Raw genomic sequence first — 22,554 nt, forward strand, 5'->3', positions numbered from 1 at the left:
TAAAACATGTGTCCTAGATATTCTAGGCCAATACCACTTTAAATAGTCCACTGATTATATATACTGGTTTGAGTTCAGAAACACTGATCATCAGAGAGTTAGGTCTGAATGTGGCTTAAGGAATTTCTGGGAATCTCCAAGAGATACTTCTCAGCAGTAGCCACTATACCAGCCATTTTTCATAGTCCTCAATCATTCATTCATTTTAGTAAAGGTAGAATCAGACAGAAATGAAGAATACCCCAGAAGCAAAGGAAGCAAGAAATTTATGGAACCTGAAATTGGTTCCTGGTCTTCATATTTCAGCAACTTCAGAATTTTTTTTTTTAATCATCTAAGACCTTTTTAAACAGTCATTTATTGAAGTCTTACTAAGTAGCAGGCTTATAGTCAGTGCTAAGAATACAAAAATCAATAAGATAGAACACACAGATCTGAAAATAGATACATTACAACCCAGGTTGGATAGTGTTTGTATTATGTAGGATGTCTTCAGTTTTGAGTAACAGAAAAGAAATAATGGCTAAAACGAAAGAAATTTTTAATCATCTCACAAATCATGAAAGACTAAAAGTAGATGGCTCCACATTGGTCCAGCAGTTCAATGATATCATAAAAAAATTCAATACTCTGTCTTTTCACTATTCTATCCTTTGTTCTTGGCTTATTGCCTCATGGTCACAGAATCGTTGCTGTAGCTCCAAGTAACATGTTTGCACACAACTGCATTTAAGTCAGGCAGGAAGAAACTTACTGTTTATAGCAGGAAACAAAAATCTTCTGAGATAAGCTGACCAATAGACTGTTTCTTTGGTCTCATTGGTCAGGGCTGGGTCACTTGCCCATTCCCAAATCAATCATGAGAAAAGGGGAATGGGATTGCCATGGTTGGCAATAAGCCAAAGATGCTTTATTCTCTCAGGCTAGAGGAAGGGGTTGCATCTTCCTTGAACATGTTGCTACCACCTAAAAACCTGGATAACCTAAAGAAGATGAAAAGAAGAGCAGAGAAGTTAGCCAATGTGTTTGCCACAGGGTTAAGCACAGAGTTGAGTGAATCAACGTACCTTATTTTTTCTGATTTGATGCCAAATCTTCGGCTCCACCTCCCTTCCCCAGCATACGGCCAACAGCCCAAGGCTACAAGAAAACCTGGCCTTTCCCTGACACTGCCTTGGCCTTGATTGCCTCAGTGCGGAGAGTAAAACAAGCTGTCAGACTCAGCTCCTGCCCTATCCTTGAGCTCTAATAACCTCAAGCTTTTACAGTTCCAACCAAGTTTAAAATTCTAGCTTGTTGATGTGAGTGGGAGTTTGGAATGCTGGAGGGGAAGGGTGAGAGTCAGGTCAACAAATGAGATTTGAAGTGGTTTTCCTTCCTCAAACGCAAGCTTCACATCAGGACTCTGAACTCAAATGGCCTCTCCTGAATGAGAGGAAGGGGGACACATGTAGGGAAGGCCAGCCACGGGTGTAGCTGAATGTTGTTTCAGAGAAAAAACAAGATTTCTCTCCCTGAAGACCACTGGGTACTACTTTCAGAATTTACATAAGAGAGAAATAAGGGGTGGTCTCAATCTGGGGAAGAAAGTTAAGGAGGTGACTGGAGGAGGACTCTATAGAGGATGTGGCTTTGTTCAACACATCCATAGACACTGGTTTTACAAGACCACAATCAATATGCTACTGATATATAATAGATGATATGATTGATATAATACAATATGATTTAATGTAATACAGTAGTATAGCAATACAATATAATGATACCAGTAACTAAAATTCATTGATCATTCACGGTGTGATTAACACAATGCAATGTATTATCCTTCCAGGACTACTCATAATCATACTTACAGGCAAGTTCCATTATAATCTACAAGCTAAGCAAAGTCACTCTGTTAAACAGTGGACTCAGGACTCAGGACTGCAGGGTTGTCTGCCTCTAGAACCCTCCTCTTCACCACTTTGCTATTTTGCTTCCATTTATCTCTTTCCTACCAGGGTGTTAATACACATAGTGGTGAAAAGGCCAAATGGTGACTACAGACAAAGACACTGAGCGAGGCTAAGTGAAAAACAGCTCATTGGAATACATACTTCACTAGCTAGAAAAAATGAAAGAAATAACACCAAAAAGTTATTTTAAATGTTCAGAGAACCAAATAGTTAAAAGTTTCTTGTTTTAAAGAGTTCAAGAAACATTAAGAGGAAATACAGTATTGATAGGAATTATATAAACAGATGAACCTCTTTCTCTATCATAGAATTCATGAACATTTATGTGTGTATTATCGAGATTTTGCAATTCCCTCTTTATGGCAGTTCATTCTCTAGCCTATATAGTTCACTCTTTTTCTAACTAACTCAAATACTCACTTTATTCTTTCATTCATTCATTTACCTAGTCATCCGTCAGATGTTTATTCAGTCTCTTCCATGCACTGGGTACCAAGGAGGATAATGGAAGCTTAAGAATAAAGAAACACTGTCTCCTTTCTTAAATGGGATGGAATTTAGTATGCTCAAAAGGCAATTTTCCCCTTCAGATCCCCTTCAGATTCACTCCATTGCCTGTGAATGGTCCTGTGCAATAGAGAGACCTCCTTTAGCCCTCTGGCATGTGGCATCACCATACTGCAGGGGGTTGCCTATCTCTGATTTAGGACTGCAAGTGGAGGTTCAGAAGATGAGAAACTGTGAAGAACAGAGGACACTAGATGTGTTCCCTATCTGTCTGATTGAAGCAAATTCTGGTTCAGGAGCCCCCTGGGAGGTTCTAAGACTTCAATATCCTATGTGATTTTGAAAACATCAAAGCTTCCTGGAATTGATCAACCCATCTTGGTCCCTTAAGATTTCCCTTCCACCTACTGGGAGGCACTAAGCTAAGGGTAGGGTAGGTACCTGGGGTAATATTTATTTCCAACCCCACTCTAGAGCTAACCTCTGCTACTGGATGCCTGAAACCACAAGCCTGATTCTAGCCTTTGGCTTGACTCAAGAATCCTAATGAACCTCTCCAGCACATTTCTCTGTGTACTGGAGCACCAGTGATGAACACTATTCTTGAAACATCTGTAGAATTGTCCATACTACTTTTCTATATGACATCTCTTTTCATTTGGTTGTTTGCTTTTTAATTTTATTTTGCTAAAATTAATAGTGAGGTAGGTTTACAGTCTCACAAAATATCATACAGGCAATCAAGAGATAGTCTAGAAGCCTCTCTTAAGGCTCCTATTACACACAGTCCCCAAGTACTGGGACCCCTTCAGACCATCTCATTTTTAGGAGGTGTTCCCAGTCACTAACAAAGGCCTGTGTCAAAACGGGTCCCCATAGTGATAGCCAGCGTCCTGAGCAGGTGTCTATGTCTCAGGCAGCTGGTCTCTGTAAGGGGTATCCAATTATGATGAGTCTCCAGGAAGATGTATATGGATGTGATAAGAAGGATGATGGAATGGGACCCAGGAGACACCCCACAATCACTATCACCAAAGCCTGGACATTTGTTCCTGCCCATTTCTTTGCCCATATTTCCTCCTCTGCAAAATAAATAGTTCAGACTAGAAGAGGCCTCAGGTCCTATCGAGCTTGGACAATTTATGACCTTCTGAGTACTGTAAGTGTTATCTGCTTTGGCAGTTTGCACTAAGAATTGGACTTTAGAGATTTGGCACATTCTGATGTTTGTTCAGTTGGTAAGTGTGCTCAGTTTTTGTGGCATGTGTCTACAAAGCACAAAAGTCTTAGGTTCTCTGGACTTCTGAAGTGCAAGAGGTAGATAGCAATCCCAGCCCAGTCCCAGGGAGAGACGCAGAAGCAACTCTGTGAAAGGGTACTTCGGTCTCTATGGGAACCAGTCTGTGCCCTTGACAGAGAAGACAGCTTGGGGAAGGGAAGCACATTCGAGAGCTCTGCAGCCTGGGCAGAATGCCCCATGGGCCCACAGTGCCACATACCTGTGAATGGAGAGAAGGGAACAGGCAGTCCTAGTGTGCATATTTGGAATCCAAAGTCCTGTTTGACCTTAGATATTTGGAAGTAGGTGGGACCTGGAAATGCTAACACCCAGAGGCCATGCAGTGTAGTGGAAAGAGAACTGGCTTTGGAATCAGAAGTTCTGGTTTGACTCAGCTCTGCCCTTACTAGCTACGTGACTTGGAGCAGGTCTCCTAACCCTGCTGAGTGTGGGTTTTCTTGTCTGTCCAGTGAGAAGCATTAGGTCTTTCCTGATGATCTCATAGGGTTGATCTTTCTGGTTACTTTTCCTGCACACAGTGTACAACCCCCCACCCCCGGGATGCGTTAGTCACAGTTTAACAACAATATTAAGGAAGGATAATGATAAAAGTTAATTTTTGTGGAGAATATAACATTGACGATTATTGCTACCCACTGTTGCATTCTTAATATGTACTAGGCACTCTGATAAGGACGTCAGAAATATTAATTCATCACCTGAGGTCACACGGCTGGTAAATCATATGGCAGGACTAAACTCAGACAGCTCTGATTCCAGAGCTAAAGTCTTAACCCGGTGCATGGTTCATTCCTCCTGAGCCAGCAACCAGGTTTCTTCCAGTCCTGGCTTGTAGAGAGTGAGAAAGATGTGCTGGCTTGTCTACTCACCTGTTAACAAACAAACAAATAAATAATTAAGCAAATCAGTCAAATCCTTTAAAAGAGTCAAACACAGCAACTTTGGAAAATCATATGTTAAAAGATATTTATGGATCAGATTATATAAATAAATTTATGAAAAAATGTGATTCTATTTTCACTAATGGTTAACCAACAATGCTTATTGCCAATGTACGAACTTTTCTTTGGCTTGTATCAAATAGGTATTTGTCCCACCCATCCACCCAGCTAAAAAACAAGCAAAAAAAGTACTGAACGCCTTCTCTGTACCAAACATCCATGAAGTGCTCAGATTTAATGGTGATTGAGGTGTTTCTGCCCTCAAGCATCAGTCTAACAGAAGATACTGACAGAAAATTAAGTAGAGTATGAAAGTGCTTTGATAGGGGCATGAACAGGGTACTAAGGACAGACAGAAAATAAGAAGTTAATTCAGCCTGAATATGTCGTAGAAACCTTCCCAGAAAAGGTGACAGCTAGGTTGAGTGGGAGTCAAACTGTTGGTAGGAAGGGACATGGAGAGGAGAGAAGGGGAAGGACATTTGGGAAGTGGGAGTGTCTTATGCAATGGGTAAGAGGCAAGAGAAATGTGACCCACTCAGGGAGCCAAAAGAAGTTCACAGTGGCTGATACATAGAGTCTAAGGACTAGAGAGGTGACAGCTGAAACAGAGGCCATATCATGCAGGGCCACATAGGGTTTTGAACTTTATTGTAATCAACTGAGAATTAATTGAAGGGTTCAAGCCAGGGCCTAAGGAGTGGGTTATAATCCCATTTGTATATTATGAAGATGATTCTGGCCACAGCGTGGAGAATGGATCTGTGAGGGGGGAAAGGGGTGGCTAACAGAACATAGGACTAGTTACAGAGTATTGGAATAATCCAGCCGACAGATGAAGATGACCACCCAGGTTCTGCCAGTGAGAATGGAGAGAAGTAGATACTACCTGAACACTTAGCAGAACGAGGCAGGTTTAGCAATTGAATGAAGGTAGGGTGAAGGAGGGCATGGTGTGAAGGATGCTGTGTCTGCTGGTCCCCTCAGTCCCCGAGCAAAAGGACTGATTGCTTTGTTCCGGGTTCCTTTCTGGTTCAGATGACATGGCTGTGTCCCCGAATTTTTGACCCATCAATCCATACTTTTTGACATCTCTCATCTCTTCTTTTGCCCCATATTTCCTTCCACCTCCCAGTACATTAACTAGGGCAATGTGAACTGTTGTATCAAAGCCAAAACTCAGTGGTTGACACAATAGAAGCATATTTCTTGCTTATGTAAGAGTCTTCTCTGGTCAATCAGAGGCTTTCTTCCACATTCGGGTTTAGATAGGAGGCTTCCTTCTGTTGCATGCTTTGCCATTCCCTAGGGCCTGAGTTCTCAGCATTTAGATGGTAGAGGGGCAAGAAGGTGGAGAAAGTATCTTTATTACTTAAAACCCCACCTACACCTCCATTAATGAGAACTTGCCACATGGCCATATTTAGATGCACAGTTACATCCCTACCTACCCACATGAAGGAGGGAGCAGGAAGTTTTGCTAAACAGCGAACCACCTTTGTCACACCCAGCATGTCTAGGTTTTAACTCCTTTTTATCTCTTGTCTTTATTTATCTCCTTCTACTATCTGACAGTTGATCACTGGAATGGTTGTAAACATTTCCATTCATCTGGTTTTCATATAGAAGGAGGATGACACTCCTCAAATACATCAACAATGGAGAAAGAATAATTCACAAGCTACTTATCACAAGGTAAACCCATGACCATTTTTCTTCTACTGAGCAAAGAACACCTAAGAGACAGGAGACCTGGCTTCAAATTCTGGCTCCATCAATAACTTACGGCATGACTTAAGCAAGACACTTCACTTCTATGGACTTCTATTTTTCCATGAGTAAAATGGATGGAGTGTGCTACACTGATATTTCTCCAAGTGTGTTCCATAGAACATTAGGTTCACGAGGTGCTCTTTGAAAAACTCTTCCATGGTCAAATAGCTTTGGAAAATACTGTGAACTTTAACCACTGCTTTGAGGACAGCTGAGGCTCATAACAATAAGAGAGGCTCTGAGAAGTCCTATACTAAGGCAATCTGCTAGACTTTAACCTGACATTTCCTAATCTTGAGAGGTGAAATTTATATATTCAAGTATTAATCTATATTATTAAACTGTTTTACCAGTCACGAATTGGTCAATGATACACAGAAGCTCAGATTCCAGTGAGAAAAATGAGGTATCTCAGTAACTAAGAATCAGAGTAAGGGAAAAAGAGGGAGAGCTGAGGACTGACATGGGGAAAAAGAAACCTTTCATGTGTTGAGAAGCTATAGGAAATCTTTCATGAACTGAGAAGCTATAAGAAAGCTCTGCACCAAACTAATGTGTCCCTCTTCTATGTGGGTGACCTGAAAACTGCCAGCAACTAACCCATGGAACTTTGAGAGTCTGGATGGAAGTGATGTTTATCACTGCCCATGAGACTCTGCCGAAACCTCTCACCTGTTCCAGATGGACCATCTCCTGTAGACAAGCTGCTGATGTAAAGGTCCTAGACACTCACAGGTCACTCAGAACAAAAAGAGATTTGGCCACCTTTTGAGGGGAGGATGATAACAGGAGGAAACTTGCCTTCAGATCAAGGTGGGGCAGGTATGGCCAGTTGGAAATTCCCTTCTGAACCAGGAAAATGGTGGTGATTTCATTTCTATTTATGTTATTTAACCATCGACACTGTAATAGATAATGTCTCCTCATACCACATTCTCATACTCACCTAGATCATTTGCAGCTATGGTGTCAGTACCAGAAGCTGGCAGCTTCTCCCTCAACCATCTCTCTTTTTTTAAGCCTGAGGATTTTTTTTCAGCAGAAGCATGTTCTACAGCAAGCAGACACAGCCCAGAAGTGTAGAGTTAATACCTTCAAGGGTAGTCCCCAGCCAGTGGGAGATGAAAACTGGTGGATACAAGCCTCAGTCTCCCTGTACTCATGTGGGGTGATTTTGAAGTATACTTTACACGCTTTTTTGGAGCATCTTCAGCAGAACTGAGCCCCAATAGCCTATATTAGTAGTTCAATTTTTATTGCACCTTTTATTGGCTTTTCTCCTTTCTGCATCTTACTTTCTCCATTTCTCCACTTGTGTTTCCTGAGACAAACACCCAAGTAAACTACCTGAATCCAAAACTGTGTATCAAGGTCTGCTTTAGGGGAAACCCTCACAAAAATAAAACTTTTTCATGTGGCATTCCTTAGGTAATTGTAAAGTTCCCTCTTGCCCTAAAATTCAGTGCTCATTCATTTGGTCACTCGCAGTGGCCAAGTCTGAGCCAGTCCCCATTTCACCAGGAGTGAGAGAATGAAGACAAGTTTGGCCACATTTTGATTTTTTTTTTTTTAATTATACTTTAAGTTCTGGGATACATGCGCAGAACATGCAGGTTTGTTACATAGCTATACACGTGCCATGTGGTTTGCTACACCCATCAACCCGTCACCTGCATTATTTCTCCTAATGCTATCCTTCCTCTAGCCCCCCACCCCGACAGACCCTGGTGTGTGGTGTTCCCCTCCCTGTGTCCATGTGTTCTCATTGTTCAACTCCCACTTACGAGTGAGAACATGCAGTGTTTGGTTTCCTGTTCCTGTGTTAGTTTGCTGAGAATGATGGTTTCCAAATTCATCCATGTCCCTGCAAAGAACATCAACTCATCCTTTTTTTGGCTGTATAGTATTCCATGGTGTATATGGAATACATTACAGCCACATTTTCTTTATCCAGTCTATCATTGATGGGCATTTGGGTTGGTTCCAAGTCTTTGCTATTGTGAAGAGTGCTGCAATAAACATGTGTGTGCATGTGTCTTTATAGTAGAATGATTTATAATCCTTTGGGTATATACCCAGCAATAGGATTGCTGGGTCAATTGGTATTTCGGGTTCTAGATCCTTGAGGAATCGTCACACTGTCTTCCACAATGGTTGAACTAATTTACACTCCCACCAACAGTGTAAAAGCATTCCTATTTCTCCATATCCTCTTCAGCATCTATTGTTTCCTGACTTTTAAATGATCGCCATTCTAACTGGCATGAGATGTATCTCACTGGACCACATTCTGATTTTAGCTCTCCTTCTAATTACTTAAGGTTAAAAATAGTCTTTACTGCACCGAACCATGTTTCCAGAGAAGCCCAGAGCGTGTGAGAAGCCCGGGGAGTTGCGAGCTAGTTTCTAGGACATTTTAATAACTTAAAATAGAAGTGCACATATTTTATTAAACATCTTCCAATTATCTTTAATTTTTATATATAACAGCTTTGCTGAGCTTTAATGGCTTTATTTATACAGTTCACCTATTTAAAGTAGAGAAGTCAAATATTTTTAACATATAGAATGATGTACAACCATCATCATAATAAATTTTAGATCATTTTCATTACCTCCAGAAACCAATTAACCAAACAAAAAACCCATACAATTCACAGTCTCTCTCCATTTTTCCACAAGTCTCCTAGCCATAGGCAACCATCAAATGACTTTTTGTCTCTATAGATTTACCTAATTTGGATATTTTATATAAATAAAATCATACAACATGTGGTCTTTTGTGATTGGCTTGTTTTTCTTAACATAATGTTTTCAAGGTTCATTCATGTTTTAGCACATATAGTACTTTATTTCTCTTTATGGCCAAATAGTATTCCATTGTACAGATATACCACATTTTATTCATTCCTTCGTCAGTTTATGGACACTTTGGTTGTTTGCGCTTTTTGGCTATTATCAATAAAGCCGCTATGAACATTCATGTACAAGTGATTGAGTAAACATACGTTTGTATTTTTCTTGGATATACACCTAGGTGTCCAATTGCTAGGTACCATGGTAACTCTATTTTTGACCTTTTTAGAAGCTGCCAGACTGTTTTCCAAAACGGATGTAACATGTTCTATTCCCATTAGCAGAGTATTAGGGTTTTAATTTCACCCACACTATTTAAAAATGTCTTTTTAAGGCTGGGCGCAGTGGCTCATGCCTGTAATCCCAGCACTTTGGGAAGCTGAGGCAGGCGGATCACTTGAGCTCAGGAGTTCGAGACCAGCCTGGCAAACATTGCAAAGCCCTGTTTCTACTAAAAATACAAAAAATTAGGTGTGGTGGTGGGTGCCTGTAACCCCTGCTATTCTGGAAGTTGAGGCAGGAGAAATGCTTGAACCTGGGAGGCAGAGGTTGCGGTGAGCTGAGATTGTACCATTGCACTCCAGTTTGGGTGACAGAGCAAGACTCTGTCTCAAAAAAAAAAAAAGCTTTTTAATTATAGCCATCCTAGTGGGTATGAAGTGGTATCTCATTGTAGTTTTGATTTGCAATACCCTGATGACTAATAATGTCAAGTACTCTTTAATGTACTTACAGGCCATTTGTATATCTTCTTAGGAAAAATGTCTATTTCTATTTAATTTTTAAAAATTTTATTTATTTATTTATTTATTCTATTTCAATACCTTTTGGGAAACAGGTAGGTTTTGGTTACATGGATAAGCTTTTTAGTGGTAATTTCCGAGATTTTGTTGCACTCATCACCTGAGCAGTGTACGCTGTACTCAATAGGTAGTCTTCTATCTCTCACCCCTTCCCACCCTTCCCCATGAGTCCCCAAAGTCCATTATATCATTCTTACGCCTTTGTGTCCTCATAATTTAGCTCCCACTTATAAGTGAGAACATACAATATTTGGTTTTCCATTCCTAAGTTACTTCACTTAGAATAAATGGGCTCCAACTCCAATACAAGTGCTGCAAATGGCATTATTTCATTCCTGTTTAAGTCTGAATAGTATTCCATGATATATATTTATCACATTTTTTTATCCACTTGTTGATTGATGGGCATTTGGGCTGGTTTCAAATTTTTGCAATTGTGAATTGTGCTGCTATAAACATGTATGTGCAGGTATCTTTTTTTGTACAATGACTTATTTTCCTTTGAGTAAATACCAAGTAGTGGGATTGCTGGATCAAATGGTAGTTCTACTTTTAGTTCTTTAAGGAATCTCTATACTGTTTTCCATAGTTGTTGTACTAGTTTACATTCCCACCAGCAATGTAAATGTGTTCTCTTTTCACCACATCCCTGCCAACATCTATTACTTTTTGATATTTTGATTATGGCCATTCTTGCAGGAGTAAGATGGTATCACATTGTGGTTTTGATTTGCATTTCCCTGATTATTAGTGATGTTGAGCATTTTTTTCATATGTTTGTTGGCCATTTGTATATCTTCTTTTGAGAATTGTCTATTCGTGTCCTCAGCCCACTTTTTGATGGGATTGTTTGTTTTTTTTCTTGCTAATTTGTTTGAGTTCCTTGTAGATTCTGGATATTAGTCCTTTGTTGGGTGCATAATTTGTGAATAATTTCTCCCACTCTGTGGGTTGTCTGTTTACTCTGCCCATTCTTTTGTTGTGCAGAAGCTCTTTAGTCTATTTAAGTCCCATCTATTTATCTTTGGTTTTGTGGCATTTGCTCTTAGGTTCTTGATTATGAAGCCTTTGCCTAAGCCAATGTCTAGAAGGAATTTTTTGATGTCATATTCTAGAATGTTTATGGCTTCGGGTCTTAGATTTAAATATTTGATCCATCTAAGTTGATTTTTGTGTAAGGTGAGAGATGAGTATCCAGTTTCATTCTTCTACATGTGACTTGCCAATTATCTCAGCAACATTTGCTGACTAGAGTGTCCTTTCTCCACTTTATGTTTTTGTTTGCTTTGTCAAAGATCAGATGGCTTTAAGTACTTGGCTTTATTTCTGGGTTCTCTATTCTGTTTCATTGGCCTAGGTGCCTATTTTTATACCAGTACCATGCTATTTTGGTGACTGTGGCCTTATAGTGCAGTTTGGAGTTGTATAATGTGATGCTTCCAGATTTGTTCTCTTTGCTTAGTCTTTCTTTGGCTATGCTGACTCTTTCTTTGTTTCATATGAATTTTAGGATTGTTTTTTCTAGTTCTGTGATGAGATGGTGGTATTTTTATGGGAAACGCATTGAAACTCCAGATTGCTTTTGCCAGTATCTCTAGATTGCTTTTGGCAGTATGATTGTTTTCACAATATTGATTCTACCTGTCCACAAACATGGGATGTGTTTCCATTTGTTTGTTTCATCTATGATTTTTTTCAGCAGTGTTTTGTGGTTTTCCTTGTAGAGATTTTTCACATCCTTAGTTAGGTATATTCCTTGGTTAGGTATATTTGCAGCTATTGTAAAAGGGATTGAGTTCTTGATTTGATTCTCAGCTTGGTCGCTGTTGGTGTATACCCAGCAAAGCTACTGATTTGATTACCTTAATTTTGTATCCTGAAACTTTGCTGAATCCATTTCTCGGTTCTAGGAGCTTTCTGGAGGAGTCTTTAGGCTTTTCTAGGTACACTATCATATCATCAGCAAACAGCGACAATTTGACTTCCTCTTTACTGATTTGGATGTCCTTTATTTCTTACTCTTGTCTGATTGCTCTGGCTGTGATTTCCAGTATTATGACGAATAGAAGTGGTGAGAGTGGGCATCCTTGTCTGGTTCCAGTTCTCAGGGGGAATGCTTTCAACTTTTCCCCCATTCAGGATTATGTTGGCTGTGTGTTTGTCATAGATGGCTTTTATTGCATTAAGGTATGTTCCTTCTATGCTGATTTTGCTGAGGATTTTAATTATAACGCAATGCCGATTTTGACAAATGCTTTTTCTGCATCTATTGATGTGATCATGTAATTTTTGTTTTTAATGCTATTTATGTGGTGTATCACATTTATTGACTTGCACATGTTAAAGCATCCCTGGTATGAAACCCACTTGATCATGGTAGATTATTTTTTTGATATGCTGTTGGATTTGGCTAGCTAATATTTTGTTAAGGATTATTGTATCACATTTGTCAGGGATATTGGTCTGTAGTTTTCTTTTTTGCTATGTCCTTTCTTGGCTTTGGTATTAGGGTGATACTGGCTTCATAGAATGTTTTAGGGAGGATTCTCTTTTCTTCTCTCTTGTGGAATAGCATCAATAGGACAGGTATCAATTCTTCTTTGAATGTCTGATAGAATTCAGCTGTGAAATCATCTGGTCCTGGCCATTTGTTGTTGTTGTTGGCAATTGTCTTATTATCATTTCAATCTCTCTGCTTGTTGTTAGTCTGTTCAGCATTTCTATTTTTTTCCTGGTTTAATCTAGGAGGTTTGTATATTTCTAGGAATTTATCCATCTTCTCTAGGTTTTCTAGTTTATAGGTATAAAGGTGTTCATAGTAGCCTTGAATTTTTTTTTTTTTTTTTGTAATTCTGTGGTATCAGTTGTAGTATCTCCCATTTCATTTCTAATTGAGCTTACTAATGTCTTCTCTCTTTTTTTTTTTTTTTTTGGTTAATCTCGCTAATGGTCTATTAATTTTATTTATCTTTTCAAAGAATCAGCTTTTTGTTCCATTTATCTTTTGTTTTCTTTTTTGTTTCAATTTCATTTAGTTCTGCTCTGATTTTTGTTATTTCTTTTCTTCTGCTGGGTTTGGGTTTGGTTTGTTCTTGTTTCTCTAGTTCCATGAGGTGTGACCCTAGATTGTCTATATGTGCTCTTTCAGACTTTTTGATGATCATTAAGGACTAGGCTATTTAATTTCCATGTATTTGTGTAGTTTTGAGGGTTCCTTTAGAAATCAATTTACAGTTTTATTCCACTGTGGTCTGAGAGAGTACTTGATATAATTTCAGTTTTTAAAAATTTATTGAAACTTGTTTTGTGGTCTATCATATGGTCTATCTTAGAGAATGTTCCATGTGCTGATAAAAAGAATGTATATTCTGCATTTGTTGGGTAGAATGTTCTGTAAATATCCATTAAGTTCATTTGTTCTAAGGTATACTTTAAATCCATTGTTTCTTTGTTGACTTTTTCTCTTGATGACCTGTCTAGTGCTGTCAGTGGAGTACTGAAGTCCCCCATTATTCTTGTGTTGCTGTCTATCTCATTTTTTAGGTCTAGTAGTAATTTTATAAATTTGGGAGCTCCAGTATTGGGTGCATATATATTTAGGACTGTGATATTTTCCTGTTGGGATATTATATAATGTCCCTCTTCATCTTTTTCAACTGCTGTCACTTTAAAGTGTTTTTTTGTCTGATACAAAAATAGCTATTCCTGCTCCCTTTTCATGTCCATTTGCATGGAATGTCTTTTTCCATCCCTTTACTTTAAGTTTATGTGAGTCCTTATGTGTTAGGTGAATCTCTTGAAGAAAGCAGATACTTGGTTGGTGAATTCTTATCTATTCTGCCATTCTGTATCCTTTAAGTGGAGCATTTAGGCCACTTACATTCAGCATTAGTATTGAGATGTGAAGTACTATTTTATTAATCATGCTATTTGTTGCCTGAATGCTTTGGGTTTTTAAAATTTTATTGTGCTTTTGTTTTACAGATCCTGTTAGATTTACGCTTTAAGGAGGTTCTATTTTGATGTATTTTAAGGATTTGTTTCATGATTTAGAGCTCCTTTTAGCAATTCTTGTAGTGCTGGCTTGGTAGTGGCAAATTGTCTCAGCATTTGTTTGTCTGAAATCTTTCTTTCACTTACGAAGCTTAGTTTCACTGGATACAAAATTCTTGGCTGATAATTCTTTTGTTTAAGGAGGCTGAATGTAGGGCCCCAATCCATTCTAGCTTGTAGGGTTTCTGCTGAGAAGTCTGCTATTAATGTAACAGGTTTTCCTTTATAGGTTACCTAGTGCTTTTGCCTCACAACTCTTAAGATTCTTTCCTCATTTTGACTTTAGGTAACCTGATAACTACGTGTCTAGGTGATGATCTTTTTGTGATAAATTTCTCGGGTGTCGTTTGAGCTTCTTGTATTTGGATGTCTAGATTTTTAGCAATGCTGTGGAAGTTTTCTTTGATTATTCCCTTAAATATGTTTTCCAAACTTTTAGATTTCTCTTCTTCCTCAGGAATACTAATTATTCTTAGGTTTGGTCATTTAACATAATCCCAAACTTCTTGGAGGCTTTGTTCATTTTTTATTCTTTTTTATTTGTCTTTGTTGGATTGGGTTAATTCAAAAACCTTGTCATTTAAGCTCTGAAGTTCTTTCTTCTGCTTGCTTGATTCAATTGCTGAGACTTTTCAGTGCATTTTGCATTCCTATAAGCATGTCCTTTATTTCCTGAAGCTGCTATTGTTTTTTATTTAAGCTATCTATTTCACTGAAGATTTTTTCCTTTGTATCTTGTATCATTTTTAAAAATTTCATTAAATTGGACTTCACCTATCTCTGGTACCTCCTTGATTAGCTAAATAATTGATCTTCTGAATTCTCTTATTGGCAATTCAGAGATTTCATCTTGGCTTAGATCCACTGCTGGTGAGCAAGGGTGTTCTTTTGGGGGTGTTAAAGAACCTTATTTTGTCATATTACCATAATTGTTTTTCTGGTTCCTTCTTATTAAAGTAGACTATGTCAAAGGGAAGACCTGGGGCTCAAGGGACACTGTTCAGATTCTTTTGTCCCACTGGATACTCCCTTGATGTAGTGCTCCCCCAATTTCCCTAGGGATGGGGTTTTCTGAGAGCCAAACTGTAATGATTTTTAATTCTCTTCTGGATCTAGCCACCCAGTAGAGCTACCTGGCTCCAGGCTGGTACTGGGGGGTGTCTACACAGAGTCCTGTGATGTGAACCATCTTCAGGTCTCTTAGTTGTGGATAGCAGCACTTGCTCTGGTGGAGGTGGCAGGGGAGTAAAATGAACTCTGTAAGGTCCTTAGTTGTAGTTTTGTTTATTGCACTAGTTTTGTGCTGTTTGGCCTCCTGCCAGGAGGTGGAGGATCAAGAGAGCATCAGCTGCGGTAGTATAGGGATGATCAGGCAGTGGGCAGTGCCCTAGAGTTCCCAAGGGAGCTCTTTGTTTTTGGCTACCAGGGCAGGTAGAGAAAGATCATCAGGTGGGGGCAGGGTTAGGTGTGTCTGAGCTCAGACTCTCCTTGGGTGGGGCTTGCTGTGGCTGCTGTGGGGGATTAGGGAGTGGGGGTATGGTTCTCAGGCCAATGAAGTTATATTCTCAGGGGGATTATGACTGCCTCTGCTATGTCATGCACGTCGCCAGTAAGGAAAAGCCGACAGTTATAGTCCTCATCCAGCTGCTGTGCAGCCCAAAATGCCAGTCTCTCTCCCACCATACCCCCTCCCCAACATCACCGGGTTTGTTTTCAAGCAGCAGGTGAGCAGGGCTGAGAACTTGCCCCTGGCTGCCAACCTTCTGGCTGTGAAAGCGAGCAGGGCTTTCAGGTTTCACATTTCTTGCCTGCTGTGGCTTCTGTGCTGTGTCTGCACTCCAGATTCATCCTCTCCCCCAAGTTATGTCCAGGAAATTTTGCATTCAGTTGAAATTGTTACAAAGTTCAGCTGGAAGTTTCCCTCTCTCTGTGGTCTTTTCCCAGTTCCTCTGGCAGCCCTCCCCAAGGACCTCTGTGAGACAAAGTCAGAAATGGCTTCCCTGGGGACTGTGAGAGCCCACAGTCCCCAGGGACTTCTACCCCTGTATTCTACTTCTATGCTATTCTGCTTCTTCTACCCCTGTATTTCACTTGGCTCTCTAAAATTGTCTCGGCTCCAGGTAAGGTCAAATCCTTCTCCCATGATCTGGACCTTCGGGTTCCCCACCGAGGGTGTATGTTTGGGAGCAGATGATCCTCCTTTCACACTTTGGGCACTCACAGCTTTTGGGTTGTCTCCCAGGACTGTAGGAGCAACCTGCTCCCTTCAAGACTCTGTGGATTCTCTCGGCTTTCCTGGTATGTTCCTGCAGTAGTTCTTGGAGCAAAAGTTCATGATGTGATTCTCCACATAGTACTCTGTCTCTCCAAGTGGGAGCTGCAGTTTGGTCCTGCCTCTTATTCACCATTTTCCTAACCTCTGTGATATGAAGATTACTTTTGCTGGGTACAGAATTCTTAGCTGACAGTTATTTTGTTTCAGGAGGCTAAAGATGGAATCCCAATCCCTTCTGGCTTGCAGGGTTTCTGCTGAGAAATCTGCTGTTAATATGATAGGTTTTCCTTTGTAGGTAATCTGATGCTTATTTCCACAGCTCTTAAGATTCTTTCCCTTGTCTTGACTTTAAATAACCTGATGACTATGTGCCTAGGTGATGATCTTTTTGTGATGGATTTCCCAGTTGTTCTTTGAGCTTCTTGTGTGTGGATGTCCAGATCTCTAGTAAAGTCAGGGAAATTTTCCTCAATCATTCCCTCAAATAAGTTTTCCAAACGTTTAGATTTCTCTTCTTCCTCAGAAACACCAATTATTCTTAGGTTTGGCCATTTAACATAATCTCAATTTTTTGGAGGCTTTGTTTATTTTTTAAAAACTTCTTGACTGGGTTAATTTGAAAGCCTTGTCTTTGAGCTCTGAAATTCTTTCTTCTACTTGGTGTAGTCTTTGTTGAAAGCTTTGGGTGCATTTTGTATTTCTCTAAGTGTGATTTTTCATTTCCAGAAGTTGTGATTGTATTTTCTTTATGGTATCTATTTCTCTGGAGAATTTTCCATCCACATCCTGTATTCTTTAAAAGTTTCCTTACATTGCTTTTCACCTTTCTCTGGTGCTTCCTTGAGTAGCTTAATAATCAACCTTCTGCATTCTTTATCTGGCAATTCAGAGATTTCTTCTTGGTTTGGATCCATTGCTGGGGAGCTAGTGTGATCTTTTGTGGGTGTTACAGACCCCTGTTTTGTCATATTACCAGAATTACTTTTCTGTTTCCTTCTCATTTGGGTAGACTATTTCAGTGGAAAGGTCTACAACTAAAAGCCTGCTGCTCAGATTCTTTTGTTTCACAGGGTGATCCCTTGATGTGGTGCTCTCCTTCTCCTAGGGATGGGGCTTTCTGAGAACTGGACTGCAGTAATTGTTATTGCTCTTCAGGGTCTAGCTACCCAGCAGGGCTATCAGGTTCCAGGCTGGTACTAGGGAGTGTCTACAAAGAGTCCTGTGATTGATTTGTCTTCAGGTCTCCTAGCCATGGATACCTGCACCTCTACCTCCCCTGCAGAGGTAGCAGGGGAGTGAAGAAGACTCTGTGAGAGTCCTTGGTTGTATATATATTTAGTGTGCTGGCTTTCTCAAATGCTGGTTATGCTAGCAGTGAAGTTGTCATGTGGACACACTCAGGACCTCTGGTTAGCCAAGATGTTTGAGACAGTGAAATTAGCTATTGTTTTCTCCTTCCTGGGATCAGGTTTATTCTGCCATGAGGTGCTTAATGGCCTGAGTTGGCTAGACTCTAGCCAGGAGGTGGCACTTTCAAGAGAGCACCAACTAAGGTAGTAGGGAGATCTAAGCTTGCCCTAGTTGGCCAGGGTAAGTAAGTCTTTTGGTTTCTCAGGCAATGGGCTGGGCCATAAAGCTCTCAAGAGTTTCTATCTTTTGTATTCAGCTACCAGAGCAGGTAGAGAATGACCACGAGGTGGGGACAAGGCCATGAGCACAGACTAGGCAGCTCTGTGCTCAGACTCTCGTTGGGCGGGGTTTGCCATGGCCACCGTTGGAGATGGGGAGTGGTTCTAAAACCAATGGGGTTATATTCCAGAGGGGATTTTGGCTGCTTCTGCTGTGTCATGTAGTTTGCCAGGGAAGTAGAGGATAGCCAGTAGTGAGAGGACTCACCCAGCTCCCATGCAGTTGGCGAGGCCTCTCTCACTCCTGCAGTGCCCCACTCAGGCCTTGCTCCAGGCTGTCAGCTTCCCCATTGAGAAAGCAAGTGCAGCTTTTGGACCTCCTCACTCCCCATCTGCCCACTCTGTTGGCAGTAGCTCCTGCACCCATATCTGCAGAAGTTCCTGTTTGTCCTCTGGATTCTGCTCAAGAAAATGTGTGCCCAGTCAAGAGTATTACTAATTTCAGCTGGAAGCTTCTTTTTCCTTGTGACCCATCCCTAATTCCACTGACTGCCTTCCTTGTGGGTCCCTGTGAGATATAGTCAGGAATGGCTTCCCTGAACTCGAGCTGGAGACTGGAAGTGCCTTCTAGGCACTGCTTCTACTTTTATTTTTATTTTATTTTATTATTATTATTGAGACAGAGTCTCATTCTGTCACCCAGGCTGGAGTGCAGTGGTGCAATCTTGGCTCACTGCAATCTCCGTCTCCTGGGTTCAAGTGATTCCCTTGCCTCAGCCTCCTGAGTAGCTGGGAAGCTGGGATTACCGGCACCCACCACCACATCCAGCTAATTTTTATATTTTTACTAGAGTCAGGGTTTCACTGTGTTGGCCAGGCTGGTCTTGAACTCCTGACCTCAGGTGATCCACCCGCCTCAACCTCTACTTTTATATTTCATGAGGTTCCCTAAATTGGTGTCAGCTCTAGGTAAGGTTAAATTCTTCTCCTGTGATCTAGATTTTTAGATTCCCCAGTGGGGACGAGGAAGGTTTTCCACCTCTCACACTTTGGGAACTCACAGTTTTTTTGCCTGTCTCATACAATTTGCAGTGGTCTGCTACTTCTTTCAACTGATCTGTGAATTCTTGCAGTTTTCCTGGTACATTCCTGCTGTCATTCTTGGAGCAAAAGTAAGTTCATGATGTGAGTCTCTACACACTGTTCTGTCCATCCAAGTGGGAGCTGCACATTATCCCTGTCTCCTATCTGCCATCTTGTCTCCTCACCCTTTGTCTATGTTTAATTTTTTTATTATTAAGAGCTCTTTATCCCTTATTAGATATATGATTTGTGAATTTTCTACTATTTAGAGGATTATTTTTTAACTTTCTGATATGGTTTGGCTTTGTCCCCACCCCAATCTCATCTTGAATTATAGCTCTTATAATTTCCTTGTGTTGTGGGAGGGACCCAGTGGGAGATAATTGAATCATGGGAGCAGTTTCCCCCAAATGGTTCTTGTAGTAGTGAATAAATCTTATGAGATCTGATGGTTTTATTAGGAAAAACTCCTTTCACTTGACTCTCACTCTTCTCTTGTCTGCCGCCATGTGAGATGTGCCTTTCACCTTCCACCATGATTGTGAGGCCTCACCAGCCATGTGGAACTGTAAGTCCATTAAACCTCTTTCTTTTGTAAATTGCCCAGTCTCAGATATGTCTATCAGCAGCATAAAAATGGACTAATACACTTTCTTAATGGTGTCCTTAGTGGCTTAAAAACGTTTCTTTTTTAAGTTCTGGGGTACATGTGCAGGATATGCAAGCTCATCACATAGGTAAATGTGTGCCACTATGGTTTGCTGCCCATCACCTAAGTCTTAACCCATCACCTAAGTATTAAGGCCAGCAATGCTTTAGCTAGTTTTCCTGATGCTGTCCCTTCCCCTGCCACCTCCCCCAACAGGCCCCAGTGTGTGTTGTTACTCTCCCTGTGTCCATGTGGTCTCATTGTTCAGCTCCCACTTATGAGTGAGAACATGTGGTGTTTGGTTTTCTGTTCCTGCGTTAGTTTGCTTAGTATTCCATGGTGTATATGTACCACATTTTCTTATCCAGTCTATTACTGATGAGCATTTAGGTTGATTCCATGTCTTTGTTATTGTGAATAGTGCAATGAATATACACAGGCATATACTTTTATAATAGAATAATTTATATTTATTTGGGTACATACCCAGTAATGGGATTGCTGGGTCAAATGATATTTCTGGTTCTAGGTCTTTGAGGTCTTTGCTACACTGTCTTCCACAATGATTGAACTAATTTACATTTCCACCAACAGTGTCAAAGTATTCCTATCCCTTCACAGCCTCGCAAGCTTCTGTTTCTTCTTGAGTTTTCAATAATTGCCTTTCTGACTGACATGAGATGGTATCTCACTGCGGTTTTGATTTACATTTCTCTAACAATCAGTGATGTTGAGCTTTTTTCATATGTTTTTTGGCCGCATAAATGTCTTCTTTTGAGAAGTGTCTGTTCATATCCTTTGCCCAGTTTTTAATGGGGTTGTTAATTATTACTTAATAAATGATTGTATGTCTTTTAAAGGAGCTGAGAGAGGAAAAGAAAGCAAGCATACATTTTGGGGGGAGCTGTTATATTAACCAGTTAATTTGCCATTTCTTGTTCTTTTCATCTTTTTCTATAGTTTTCAGTAAGCATATGGTGTCCTTTCCTTACTACAATACAGCTTTGTCCACCTACCTCCTTTTTGCTGTTATGATCAAGTATATTATATACTACATGTTATAGGTCCACAATATAATTACACACATATTGCTTTATACCACTTTTTTTTAAGAGAAAGGAGAAGAAATATGCATTTATGCCATCTTTTATAATTACATAATCACCTCTATTAGTGCTTGGTTTCTTTATGTAGATTTAAATTACTGTCTGTGGTCATTTGCTTTCAGCCTGAAGAACTTCCTTTGCTATTTCTCGTAAGGCCATTTCTGTATTGTAGCAACTTTAGATAGTGATTTTCCTCCTTTTCCTGCGCTTGTTCATGTTACTTGCTTACTTGTTTAGTAACTTGGGTAGAGTATTTTATTAAGTCCATTTCCCATGCAGTGTGAAGCCTCTGATGTCATTCTTAGGAGGGTTCAGTCTTGGGCATGGGCATAGTCATCCTGGGATGACTGGTTTTGGCAGGCTCTCTTTGTCTCTATTTCTTATCTGTCTCCTAAACTGTATGTCTCTGTAGCATTACATTCAGCTGTTAAGCTTCATTCATTGCTGGCTGATGACTCAATTTTTTAAAAATAATGTGCTGGCGCATAAATTGCTTCACACGCTGATCCAATTAAATTTGGGCGTCTTGACAGGGCCAGGCTTTGAGGATTTCTCTGACCACAGGAGGACTCATCTTAGAGTTATCTCTTCACCTGGTTCTGTGTGGTAATCCAGCTGGCTTATAGTTTTGCTTGTTGCTCTCCTGGAGCTACCAGCCTCTTCTTAATTGCTTATTACCAAAATCTCCATGGTCCATGACAGTTCCTTTAGGATTGAACTTACCCACACTTTGTTCCAAATAAATTCGATTTCTTTGGGGGAAGCATCTGCATCTTATGTTATTTTGACTTGCCTCTTCATCTGGCAAAATCTCTGAACCACTGCTCTGGAGATGACAGCAGGCAAAATCACCCACCTCTCTTGGAATACCATATTTTGTGAGCTGAGCACTGAGCAGGGGCAGTAGCCTCTGGTTTTCTCAGCTTGCCTCTTCCAGTATGGAATATTCTCCTTATGAAAAGATTGGGGTTAAGATAATTTGGCCCCAGTTTTATTACCCTTCTGTACCTGGAGTAGAACCAGTGAAGTTATAACTGGAGCTGGGTAGGGGAATGAAGTCTCTGACGTCTTGGCCACACTTGCCTGGAAACTAGCCTTTGTAACATGCAGTTAGGAGAGGATAAAAAATGTTGGCAATCTCTTTATCCCAGGAGGATACCTTACCACTTGATTGGTAGCTTAGAAGAAAGTGAGCTGCTCTGGAGTGGAGCTTCTATCAAGCTGAGCTTTAGGGGAAGGGTAAAGGAGGGAGTGGATAGTGGCATAAGTGACACAGGATCTCACTGTTATTACCAAGATTTAGTAGATTTTATTACTTTCTTCTTTTTTAAATTTCAAAGTATTTAATTGAGAACTAAAGATTATATGTATTCAAGGTGTGCAATGTGATTATTTGATATACATGTACATTGTGTAATAATTGTCACAATCAAATTAATCAACTCATCCATCACCACTTAAGCTGTACACTAGATCCCCAGACCTCATTCATCTTTTAACTGAGAGTTTGTACTCTTTCATCAAATTTCTCCATTTCCTCACCCCCAGCCTCTGGCAACACCATTCTACTGTCTGTTTCTCTGAGTTTAATTTTTTAGATTTCACATATAAATGAGATTACA

At 40.1% G+C, this 22,554-nt stretch overlaps 1 long non-coding RNA gene across 1 annotated transcript in view; it reads right to left on the minus strand.

Moving 5' to 3' along the window:
* Positions 1-342: 342 nt before the first annotated feature.
* The window catches only part of LOC101015662, a 46,392-nt gene continuing 24,180 nt past the window's right edge, over positions 343-22,554 (minus strand). The window contains exon 2 of the long non-coding RNA XR_004181227.1: positions 343-4,634. This is a non-coding gene — a long non-coding RNA (uncharacterized LOC101015662). The remainder of the gene's footprint in view (positions 4,635-22,554) is intronic.

The sequence above is a fragment of the Papio anubis genome, unplaced genomic scaffold (assembly GCF_008728515.1).
Source record: "Papio anubis isolate 15944 unplaced genomic scaffold, Panubis1.0 scaffold130, whole genome shotgun sequence".
Lineage (NCBI taxonomy): Eukaryota > Metazoa > Chordata > Mammalia > Primates > Cercopithecidae > Papio > Papio anubis.